The sequence below is a fragment of the Rhinoderma darwinii genome, chromosome 10 (assembly GCF_050947455.1).
Source record: "Rhinoderma darwinii isolate aRhiDar2 chromosome 10, aRhiDar2.hap1, whole genome shotgun sequence".
Lineage (NCBI taxonomy): Eukaryota > Metazoa > Chordata > Amphibia > Anura > Rhinodermatidae > Rhinoderma > Rhinoderma darwinii.
Window position 1 is genome coordinate 5,368,355 of NC_134696.1, and position 12,088 is coordinate 5,380,442.

Genomic DNA, 12,088 nt, shown 5'->3' on the forward strand with positions numbered 1-12,088 from the left:
TCTGTGCTCTACTATCAATCCTGGTCTCTGGCAAAGCTTAAAGTGTAGCTAAATGTTTGACAAACTTCTGACATGTCATGGTGACCTGTCAGAAGTTTGGACTGGTGGGGGTCCGAGCACTGAGACCCCCACCAATCGCTAGAACGAAGCAGCAGAAGGTCTCGTGTGAGCGCTCAGCTGCTTCGTTTCTGTTCGGCTTTTTCCGGAACTAAATGTATCGGAGTACTGGCTCATAGGTCATAGGCTTTGTATTGAGTCCGTCCTCCGATACATTTATTTCCAGAAAAAGCCGAACTGACACGAAGCAGCTGAGCGCTCACAAGAGCACTTCAGCTGCTTCGTTCTAGCGATTGGTGGGGGTCTCAGTGCTCGGACCCCCATTAATCCAAACTTCTGACATGTCACTATGACATGTCAGAAGTTTGTCAAACGTTTGGCTACACTTTAAAGGGTTATTCCGAACTTAGATATTTAGAGCATATCCACAAGACATGCCATAATTGTCAGATAGATGCGGGTTCTAACTCTGAGACTCTCACCTATATCGAGAATTGGGGTCACCAGGCAAAATGGGGGGGTTGGATGACCCCTGTTCTCGATATAGGTGTGGAACCAAGAGGGGGGGGGGGGTGAGCGATCGGGAAAAGAGGAGGCGCTCTCCCTCTGTCTAACCGCTGAGATGCCGCAGTCACTATTGACCGCGCCATCTGAAAGGTTAAATAACTGGGATAAGTGTAATCTCCGATCCTGGCGGGGGTCAGCGGTTTGAAACAACCAGCATCCGCCGCGTATGTCCAAGGCTCAGCTCCTGAGCCCACAACTTCTTGGGTTAGTGCAGATCAGAAGTAAATGTACATCGCTAAGGGGTTAATATAAAAAAAAATGCTATGAATATAACAATTGTCATAGAGTTGTGTGGTGTAATTCACACGAATACTAGGATATGAAAAAGACCCTCCGTTACATTGCGTTAACGAGGCTTTGGCTTCTGATGTAACAGGTTAACAAAAATTTACAGTGAAAAAAAAAATACGAATAAAACCAAACTTTGGCACATTTGAATAGAAGTCAATTCTATAAAACAAAATCCCTATGGTCATAATAACAGAAAAGCATTGTACTGAACAAGTCGGGGACCGCAGCTGCCGTCACGTAAAACAAACATGGTCGCACTGTGGTAACACTGTTGTTCTGCAATGTCGGAGCCCTGGGATTAATCGTATCTTTGTTGAGTTTGGATGTGGTTAGATCCCAGTCCAAAAAACACGAGCAATTTCATTCATCCCAGTCCAAAAAACCCCCCGCAGTTACAGCATGGAGGTGCTCTCTAAAATACCGGGGAATGAATGGCTTTATCAGAAGCTCTAGAACATCAGCACCGCTGCACGGGTCTCTCCTCCAGGTAGAGTGCGGCAGATTCATCCTCGGGGTGCAGGCGGTGTTAATGAATCCGCTGGGGTCTGAAAACGACGACGTCAGTACTCGGGCTTGTTTTCCGGTCCGGTGTCAAATAAAGTGGCAAAGTGCCGAACGCCATATTTTTCAATGTATTTGTGCCCGAAAACTGCCGTAAACACATCTGCCCTATTGAACTTAACGGAATCAGAGCGGTAGAGAAGTCAGGCGATCAATAGAATACAGGCTGATCTATGAGAGTTATTTGCTGAGCTTAAGGCCCCATGCACACGACCGTATTTTCCACCCATCTGTAAATACGGATCCGTCGTCATTTATAGTTCTCTGTAAATCTGCATATACGGAAGGGTTACGTAAATATGGTCCGTAGTGCATTCGTATTTACGGATCCACTAAAAAAACCTGCGGAATCTAGGGTGATCCCCTGGCGTCGCATAGCAAAACGCCATGTTATCCGTAATTACGGAAGTGCCCATAGACTTCTATGAAGAGTCCGTGCTGTAATTACGGACAAAAAAAAAAGGACATGTTCTATAATTTCTACGGCACGGACACCCATCCGTAAAAATACAGAAAGGTCCCCGTAGCTCATAGAAATGAATGGGTCCGTAATTCCGGATGAAAAATACGGTCCTGTGCACCGGGCCTTAGGCTGAGTTCCCACACGTCACGGATATAGTTGCGGTTTTGACGCGGATCTCACGCTTTGCATCGCAAACGGTAAAATCGGCATTTAAAATCTGCGACGTGGGAAAATGAAAGGGTTCTTCATTGCAAAGTTGTGGCGTATCGCTAAGATTTTCCATCATTTACTGGTCAATGGGGATCCGACCCCTGGGACCTCCACGGATCACTAAAACAAAGGGACCTCCACCGATCACTAAAACAAATGGACCTCCACCGATCACTAAAACAAAGGGACCTCCACCTATCACTAAAACAAAGGGACCTCCACCTATCACTAAAACAAAAGGGACCTCCACCGATCACTAAAACAAAGGGACCTCCACCGATCACTAAAACAAAGGGTCCAATTTACTAGTAAACACATTGGCCCCTACGCTCTGCTGACTTGTCTGTTCTAGTAAATACTTGTTTTCCCCATAAAACAATTCTGGAGCATCTTTTATTAAATCTCTGCATTGTGCTGTTCCTCTGTTATGCCTCCTGGAAATATGAATACATTGACAACCGAGTGTTACTATTCCACACGTAACTCAAACGTTCCCCTACGACACATTGATATATACCTATATTCTCAGCAGAGGCATAAACATAGTCAGAATCTGGTACACTGTGCAAGTTCCAGAACGCAAAGTGATTTATATCATCCCTTTATTTCACCTCGTTATAAATAATGCACATAAATTCTTCGTAAACTTCATCTGGCTGGAAATCAATGTAAAAACGATCATATATTATTATAACAATCCCGATTATATTATAATCGTTACATACCATTGTTAGGTCTATGGGACAAAAAAAACGATTAGTCCAAAAGCAAAGAAAATCCTAAGATCGAAGCCGTTTTGGGGGTAAAGAAAGAAAATTTGTTGTAAAATTTACGACTTCGAGTCCTTCACCAACTTTGGAAAGGGATGAGAAATGTGGGCGCGGTCTCCAAGGAAACTTATTCTAGATCACATCCGAGTGACAGCCGTGCTTTACACGGCCCCATAAACTTCTATGGGAGCCGTGCGGCCGGGAGAACGGACGAAAATAGGGCATGCTCCATTTTTTGACGGCCCGGTTCACCGGACCATCAAAAGAATCGGCCGTGTGAATAGCCCCATTTGGGGTCTATTGGTCCTACTGCGGCATGTGATGGCCGTTCAAAAAAACATCCGTCACACGGCCGGGAATCCCTGCCGTGTGAATAGGGCCCTACAGGATGTATAATGAGAGTCTGTGAAACGAGAGCTCGGGACTCTCTATTATGAGGAATGTAAGTAACGCTTTGTCAGGGGAGAGAATATCTGGGCATTTGAGGATGTTTAGTATGGGGCCCTGATGAGGGTTTGTATCACTTTCACCAGTAACGTTTATTTTCCCTATGCAAAAAGGACGAGCGCCTGAAATAGTAGTCAGAACTGCGGCATCATGCATAAATAATTATCCACATGTTCTCCGTCTGCCCTTTCTACTCGGACGTTTTTCTCAAAGTGTTAAATATTCCGTCGGTGGAAATGGCCCTACACCTCAGGGCTCTGCGCTGGGTCAGATGACTCGTCACATTTATCCGAGGACCCGTCTGGAGGGAGGCAGCTGTTTTCATCAGCTGTTCTTGTTGTAGTGCCGACCCTCCCGATGACCCACGGGAGGGGGGGGGGGCATAACATGACACCAGCGAATCTGTACGGCGGCTAATATTACAAATGAAAGTTTTATAAACGAGACAGGGTGCACTTCAACAAATCTGCACGTGGAGGGTTTTTTTGTAGTTCGTTTCCCATGTGACTGACATTTTGTACAACAAAACTCCTTCTCCAGAGACCTGAAGGATTGATAGATCGTGCCGGGTACAGGTCATCATCCCCGCTTATTTTTTGATGTTTTTTTTATAACTCTCCTAACTGAGTACAACAACGATTAATAATAGCAAACTTTGTTTCCTTTTGGTTTGCTTGAAGCTTATTGGGAAATAAAAAAGTTAAAGGGCTGCCCAGATTCTAGTAAATAGTCTAAAGTGTAACTAAACTTTTTTAAAAAGTTTTGATATGTCATAGTGACAGGTCAGAAGTTTTGATCAGTGGAGGACCAAGCATGGAGACCCCCAGTGATTGCTAAAACTAAGCGGTACAAGTGCTCGGACGTGCGTTGTGCCGTTTCATTTCTCATCGGCTTTCCTCGGAAAGCTAAGTGAGCGGTGTACGGACTCGAGACCGGCTTTTCTCAGTGTTATACTGGTTCAATAGAAGATCAGAACTAAACGGCGCAGTGCCCACCCGTGCGCTTCTGCTGCTTCGTTTTAGCGATCAGTAGGGGTCTCAGTGCTTGGACCGCCAGCGATCAAAACTTCTGACATGTCAAAAGTTTTAAAAAGTTTACTTACACTTTAATAGTCAGCAATCATCAATGTCAAATCATGTGTATTGTTTTCCATACCTGCGCAGTTTCTTCACTCTGGAGCTTGTTTCGTAGATCTACACAAACATCGCTTGTGTCTTGTATCCAAGGGGGATATCCAAGTTTGTACATGGATGGAGGGGGATGACATAATACAGTTCCTTAAGAATGGGTTCCCATGGGACGGATAAGCTGCATAAAAATCACGCAGAGTGTCCGACCTGGAACCCGCAAGACATTCCGGTGGAAAAATCGCACCGGTTCGATTTTTCCAACGGAAATTCCGCTGCGGAGGAAAGCCGTTCATACTTACCCCCTTCCTCTTCTGACATCTGCTCCGGCCTCCCTGGATGACGTTTCAGGCCATGTGACGCTGCAGCCTCTGATTGGCTGCAGCGGTTACATGGGATGCAACGTCACCCCAGGAGGCCGGACTGCAGGAAGAAGGAGGGCGTTCTGGGTAAGTATGACTTTTTTAGCTTTTTGTTGCGGGTTTAGCATCCCCATTGAAATCAAGGGGGAAAATCCGCAACGGAAATTCAACAAAAATGAAGCATAAATTGACAAGCTGCGGAATTCAATTCTGCACCGGAGGTCAAGTTATTAACGTCTACGCTGCATTTTTTTTCCCGCCGGCTGGGGATGGGATTTTCTAAATCTCTTCCACTTTGCTGCTACTGTAAACGCTGCAGAATTTCCGCACACAACTCTGTTATGGAAAATCCGCAGCATTTACGTTACGTGGGAACCCGGCCTAAGGGTGTGTTCACACGTCGCAGTTTATGCAGCAATTTTTGCAAAACTGGAAATCTGCTCTGATTTGGCAAATATCTCACCAAATAAACGTGATTAGATTGCAACGTGTGGACACACCCCAATATAGAACAAGTGCCCATTATACAACGTGTAGAAGGTTTAGAGCAGGTGCAACTCTCTCATTTTTACCTTTGGTTGGAGGATTTCTTTGTCCTCTGATGCCGATCACTAATGACTCTCAGGAAAACAGATCCTCGGCGCTGTAGATTCAAAGAGAAAAATGACATGAGAAATACAAGGGAACGCAGCAACTCCAAATACTGGGGGGAATGAAAAAATAACTGGTTAACGAAACTAAATGCATAGGAAATATATTAACCCCTTGAATACGACCAATTTTTGTTTTTCAATCTTGCATTTAAAAAGCCATAACAGTGGTATATGTGCAGCAGGTGTCGCAAAGGGGTTAAAATGGCATATAAATGGGGCACACGGGGGCAGATGTATTAGGGTCAGTTCACATAGTTTTTTGGCACTGATTTTGACGTGGAAACTGCACCAAAAAATGGCCGAAATGGTCCCCCATTAATTCCAATGGGAGGGAGAAGCGTTTTTTTTTTGCCCCGGGCGACTTTGGCCACTCGTGGAACAAAAGCAGCATGTTCTTTCTTGCCGTTGTTCCCACCTCTCTGACCTTCTGATTGGCTTTCCTCGAAGCGGTGTGCGGGCTGAATAGAAAGTCTATGAGTCCGTACACCGCTCGCACGGCTTTCCGAGGAAAGCAAATCAGAAACGAGGCGGCACCGAACTTCTGCAGCTCCGTTTTAGCGATCATAGGTGGTCTCAGGGCTCGGACCCCCACCGATCTAAACATCCGTTGCGGATTTCCTGAGGAGCTGATCGCATTTTAGCCCCATTTAAGAAGGCTAATCTGCATGTGGCTACCGGACGTGACTTTCTTGCGGAAACATCCTGAAAAAGTGACATCACTTTTTTTCTTTCTTCTGCAACGTGGTTTTCAACTACTTGGGGTGCTGTCCCATTAAAATTACTGGGATGTTCTTTGTAATTGGTTTTCTTGCCAAAATTTGCAGTGTGAACACGGACATACACTGCTTCTAGGAATCCCAGCCACTTGTCGTAAGAAAGGACATAAAACCATTAATGTTATGGAAATATCTATTCATATATACATTGAGACAAGTGCACAGGTCAGGGGGTTATTGCATTGTACTATCTGCAGTTTATACTTCCACCTCTCTATGGTACGTGACTGCAGCGCCTCTATAATAACCCCACCTCTCTATGGTACGTGACTGCAGCGCCTCTATAATAACCCCACCTCTCTATGGTACGTGACTGCAGCGCCTCTATAATAACTCCACCTCTCTATGGTACGTGACTGCAGCGCCTCTATAATAACTCCACCTCTCTATGGTACGTGACTGCAGCGCCTCTATAATAACCCCACCTCTCTATGGTACGTGACTGCAGCGCCTCTATAATAACCCCACCTCTCTATGGTACGTGACTGCAGCGCCTCTATAATAACCCCACCTCTCTATGGTACGTGACTGCAGCGCCTCTATAATAACCCCACCTCTCTATGGTACGTGACTGCAGCGCCTCTATAATAACTCCACCTCTCTATGGTACGTGACTGCAGCGCCTCTATAATAACCCCAACTCTCTATGGTACGTGACTGCAGCGCCTTTATAATAACTCCACCTCTCTATGGTACGTGACTAGAGCGCCTCTATAATAACTCCACCTCTCTATGGTACGTGACTGCAGCGCCTCTATAATAACTCCACCTCTCTATGGTACATGACTGCAGCACCTCTATAATAACTCCACCTCTCTATGGTACGTGACTGCAGCGCCTCTATAATAACTCCACCTCTCTATGGTACGTGACTAGAGCGCCTCTATAATAACTCCACCTCTCTATGGTACGTGACTAGAGCACCTCTATAATAACTCCACCTCTCTATGGTACGTGACTGCAGCGCCTCTATAATAACTCCACCTCTCTATGGTACGTGACTGCAGCGCCTCTATAATAACCCCACCTCTCTATGGTACGTGACTAGAGCGCCTCTATAATAACTCCACCTCTCTATGGTAGGTGACTGCAGCGCCTCTATAATAACCCCAACTCTCTATGGTACGTGACTGCAGCGCCTCTATAATAACCCCACCTCTCTATGGTACGTGACTGCAGCGCCTCTATAATAACCCCACCTCTCTATGGTACGTGACTGCAGCGCCTCTATAATAACTCCACCTCTCTATGGTACGTGACTGCAGCGCCTCTATAATAACCCCACCTCTCTATGGTACGTGACTGCAGCGCCTCTATAATAACCCCACCTCTCTATGGTACGTGACTGCAGCGCCTCTATAATAACTCCACCTCTCTATGGTACGTGACTGTAGCGCCTCTATAATAACCCCACCTCTCTATGGTACGTGACTGCAGCGCCTCTATAATAACCCCACCTCTCTATGGTACGTGACTGCAGCGCCTCTATAATAACCCCACCTCTCTATGGTACGTGACTGCAGCGCCTCTATAATAACCCCACCTCTCTATGGTACGTGACTGCAGCGCCTCTATAATAACCCCACCTCTCTATGGTACGTGACTGCAGCGCCTCTATAATAACCCCAACTCTCTATGGTACGTGACTGCAGCGCCTCTATAATAACCCCACCTCTCTATGGTACGTGACTGCAGCGCCTCTATAATAACCCCACCTCTCTATGGTACGTGACTGCAGCGCCTCTATAATAACCCCACCTCTCTATGGTACGTGACTGCAGCGCCTCTATAATAACTCCACCTCTCTATGGTACGTGACTGCAGCGCCTCTATAATAACTCCACCTCTCTATGGTACGTGACTGCAGCGCCTCTATAATAACCCCACCTCTCTATGGTACGTGACTGCAGCGCCTCTATAATAACTCCACCTCTCTATGGTACGTGACTGCAGCGCCTCTATAATAACTCCACCTCTCTATGGTACGTGACTGCAGCTCCTCCATACTTACTAATGACAGTGTATGACGTCAACAAACCAAGCCCGCCTTTTCGGTCTCCCTAGCAACCGCACAAAGCCAAAACAGTCAATCAATGTGCAACACATGAAGTTTTACCCAAACCACCAATCAGCATGTAGGAGGTGGCTCCGCCCACCCTGTTTCTGCCTGAGCTGAGTTTGTGAGGAGAAGCGGCGGCCGCCTGTAGTCGGGCAGTGTCCTCTGTGGGTAGAGCTGGGGAGGTGTCGCCTGTAGTCGGGCAGTGAGAGCTGGGGAGGTGTCGCCTGTAGTCGGGCAGTGAGAGCTGGGGAGGTGTCGCCTGTAGTCGGGCAGTGTCCTCTGTGGGTAGAGCTGGGGAGGTGTCGCCTGTAGTCGGGCAGTGAGGGCTGGGGAGGTGTCGCCTGTAGTCGGGCAGTGAGGGCTGGGGAGGTGTCGCCTGTAGTCGGGCAGTGTCCTCTGTGGGTAGAGCTGGGGAGGTGTCGCCTGTAGTCGGGCAGTGAGGGCTGGGGAGGTGTCGCCTGTAGTCGGGCAGTGTCCTCTGTGGGTAGAGCTGGGGAGGTGTCGCCTGTAGTCGGGCAGTGTCCTCTGTGGGTAGAGCTGGGGAGGTGTCGCCTGTAGTCGGGCAGTGAGGGCTGGGGAGGTGTCGCCTGTAGTCGGGCAGTGTCCTCTGTGGGTAGAGCTGGGGAGGTGTCGCCTGTAGTCGGGCAGTGAGGGCTGGGGAGGTGTCGCCTGTAGTCGGGCAGTGTCCTCTGTGGGTAGAGCTGGGGAGGTGTCGCCTGTAGTCGGGCAGTGAGAGCTGGGGAGGTGTCGCCTGTAGTCGGGCAGTGAGAGCTGGGGAGGTGTCGCCTGTAGTCGGGCAGTGAGGGCTGGGGCGGTGTCATCTGTGGGCAATGCGGACTATCACTCATGTTACTGGGTTTCACTATGGGAATGTGTATTAGAATATGTGGCACGTGGGGGTTGAAGTGTTTAGTTGGGGGGTCAAGTTTTATATTTAGTTGATATGTCTGCAGCCAATCTGTGTGAAACATTCAGGGATTTCTTCTAGAAGGTAGATGCATCATGCATAAGCCAGAGTGCCCCCATAAAAGGTTACTGTTAAGAGTACCTCCATAGTAACACCTGGAGTGCCTCAAGAGTGTGGACATCACAAAACGACAGCCAGAGTGCCCCCGCAGTCAGTGATTACCAGAGTGCCTCCATAATGACACCCAGAGTGCCCCCACATTCAGTGACTAGTCAGCATGCTTTGTGTTTACAATACTCACCCCCTCCTCCACTCTGCTGTTAGTGGCAGTGCTGATCTTTGTAAGCCAATGATGTACAACCTGTGAACCCGCTCCAGCGATATGAAACTACAACTCCCAGCATGCACTGACCGTTTTTCACAACAGCTGCAGGTTGAACGCCACGAGATAAACACTCCTGGCAGACGGAGCGGCAGCTGTGGTGATGTTCAGCCTCTGGATGTAAATAAGGTGAGGACCCGTCTATCAATGTTGATGTAGCAGAGCTGAGCGTGACTCAGAATTCATTAACCTGGCGCACGCCGTTTGCTGAATATGGCGCCGCGGCCGATCTATGCCAAGTCGTATCTGCCGCAAATACATTGACCGCTCGTCCTCCTGGTATATAAGAAAGCGGCAGAACTTTTCATTACAACGTGAATAACTTTATCAAGCCCGACGTCGGCATACTGCTCCAATATAGCAGACCCGCAGCGGGTGTACGCCGTTACAAGACGCACGCCTGGAGTGAAGAAGCGCAGATGAGTGAAGAAGCGCAGGATGTGCCGGATGTTATTTATCACCTCCATACTGAACGAGTGGCAGAAAACATTCACAAATCTCTTGCACCGTGTACGGCCGCGTGTACGGGATGTATTCATACATTATAGACACATGGCGGGAGTTTATTAAGACTGGCGTTTCATACGCCCGTCTTAAAGGCGTTGTCCGGGCGTTTATTATTGATAGCCTATCTTTAGGATACGTCATCAATATCAGATTGGTGGCGGTCCGACTCTCCGCACCCCCACCGATCAGCTGATTAACGAGGATGTGGCGTTTATCGTTGCAGCTTTTTCCTAGTTTACCGGTGCACTTCCGTAGCGGCTGTGGTTGGGATTGCAGTTCCGGTTCCATTCAAGCGAATGGGTCAGAGCCGCAATCCCAAGCCCAGCCGCTACGGACGTTGTACCGTGCCTGGTAAACACTGTAGAGGCCTTGACGACGAACGCCGCGGCACCTCCAGTCAGCTGATCGGTGGGGGTAACAGGAGTCGAACCCCCACTAATCTGATATTTATGGCCTATTCTAAGGATAGGTCGTCAATAAAAATGCTCGGATGACCCCTTTAATCTAAAGAGCGCTGAAGTAAGTTGCGCCTAATATAGTAATTTATTCAATTCGGTGCGTTTCTGGCCGTTTGTGTGCCAGAAGGTCGAATCTACGCTAGCAATGAGCCGGTGTATAGTTGCGCTATAATTGACGCCAATTGCCAGGGTGAATTATAGTCCATTTGTTGGCTCACAGAAGACACCGCCCTTTTTCTCTATGCTCCACCCCATTTTTGGTAAAGTGGCGCAAGCGAAGTAAAAAAATATTTTATGCAAATTCCAACTTTTGCGCATCTGCACCATTTTCACCGCTGCACATCCGGCGCAGAACAACACGCGACCGTGTATTTGCGTCCGCAATTCATCCGCATTCATTTCGATGGGCCCATGCACACGACCGTGGTTTCCAAGTGACGTGCGTTGGCCGGGAGCCCAGACCGGTCCGGGCTACTTAGGCTAGATTTCCACGAGCGTGGGTAAACTGACCCACCTCCGATGTGCCCCTGTGCGGGTCCTGTTTTCACAGATCCCCATAGACTCGAGCCTATGGAGGGAGCGGTGAAAACGGAAGATAATGGGACAGGTTCAAACAACGGCCCCATTGAAATAAATGCGCCCCTGTGAATAAGGCCTTAGAGGTAATTAAAATCTTGTATGTGCACAGTCCGTGATTGCAGACGGCCCGCGGATGACACCCTGTGGCTGTCCGTGCATGAGGCCTAAGGCTGGGTTCACACGACCATGTTACGTCTGTAATTGACGGACGTATTTCGGCCGCAAGTCCCGGACCGAACACAGTGCAGGGAGCCGGGCTCCTATCATCATAGTTATGTACGATGCTAGGAGTCCCTGCCTCGCTGCAGGACAACTGTCCCGTACTGTAATCATGTTTTCAGTACGGGACAGTAGTTCCACGGAGAGGCAGGGACTCCTAGCATCGTACATAACTATGATGCTAGGAGCCCGGCTCCCTGCACTGAGTTCGGTCCGGGACTTGCGGCCGAAATACGTTCCGTCCATTACGTGTGAACCCAGCTTTAGGGTGTATTCAGATGATGCGGTTGAGGTGTTGTTAAAACCACAGAGCAATTTGATGCGTTTTTCGATGCGGTTGTGTTACTTTTTTTATCATAATTGTATTTGGAAACTGCTTCAAATTGTGGCAAAAATTCATTGTCTTCAGATGCTTTTAAAAACAAATGTAACTGCACCTTAACCGCAATGTGTGACTACAGCCTTGGACCTTATGGCTACGTGCACACTTTGCAGAAAATCCGCAGGTTAAACCCGCATTCACTAAAAATAGGTGCGTTTTTATGCTGCGGATTTTGGTGCGTTTTTTTTTTTATACCCAGTTAGATACAATTCGCAAGCAGAAGCGCAAGATAAATTGACATGTTGCAGATTGTGAAATACAGGTCAATTTATGTGCAGAAAAGATCTGCAAAGTGTAGATGAGATTTCCTG

The 12,088-nt window shown here is 47.9% G+C and overlaps 2 protein-coding genes across 9 annotated transcripts in view; one reads left to right on the plus strand and one right to left on the minus strand.

Annotated features, from left to right (window-relative positions):
- TMEM218 (transmembrane protein 218) overlaps positions 1-6,510 on the minus strand; it is a 112,025-nt gene extending 105,515 nt beyond the window's left edge. The window contains exons 1-2 of the mRNA XM_075839230.1: positions 6,495-6,510; positions 5,428-5,498 (exon numbers count right to left, since the gene is read on the minus strand). The gene's annotated coding sequence lies outside the window, so the exon portion shown is untranslated. The remainder of the gene's footprint in view (positions 1-5,427; positions 5,499-6,494) is intronic.
- Positions 1-12,088, plus strand: part of PKNOX2 (PBX/knotted 1 homeobox 2) — a 311,562-nt gene that overhangs the window by 43,512 nt on the left and 255,962 nt on the right. For 5 of the 8 annotated variants that reach the window (XM_075839217.1, XM_075839220.1, XM_075839222.1 and 2 more), the window contains exon 1: positions 8,308-9,761. The exons of 1 other annotated variant lie outside the window; for it this stretch is intronic. The gene's annotated coding sequence lies outside the window, so the exon portion shown is untranslated. Of the gene's footprint in view, positions 1-8,305; positions 9,762-12,088 lie in introns of those variants that run through there. 2 more of the 8 variants (XM_075839224.1, XM_075839221.1) reach the window with 2 other exon arrangements.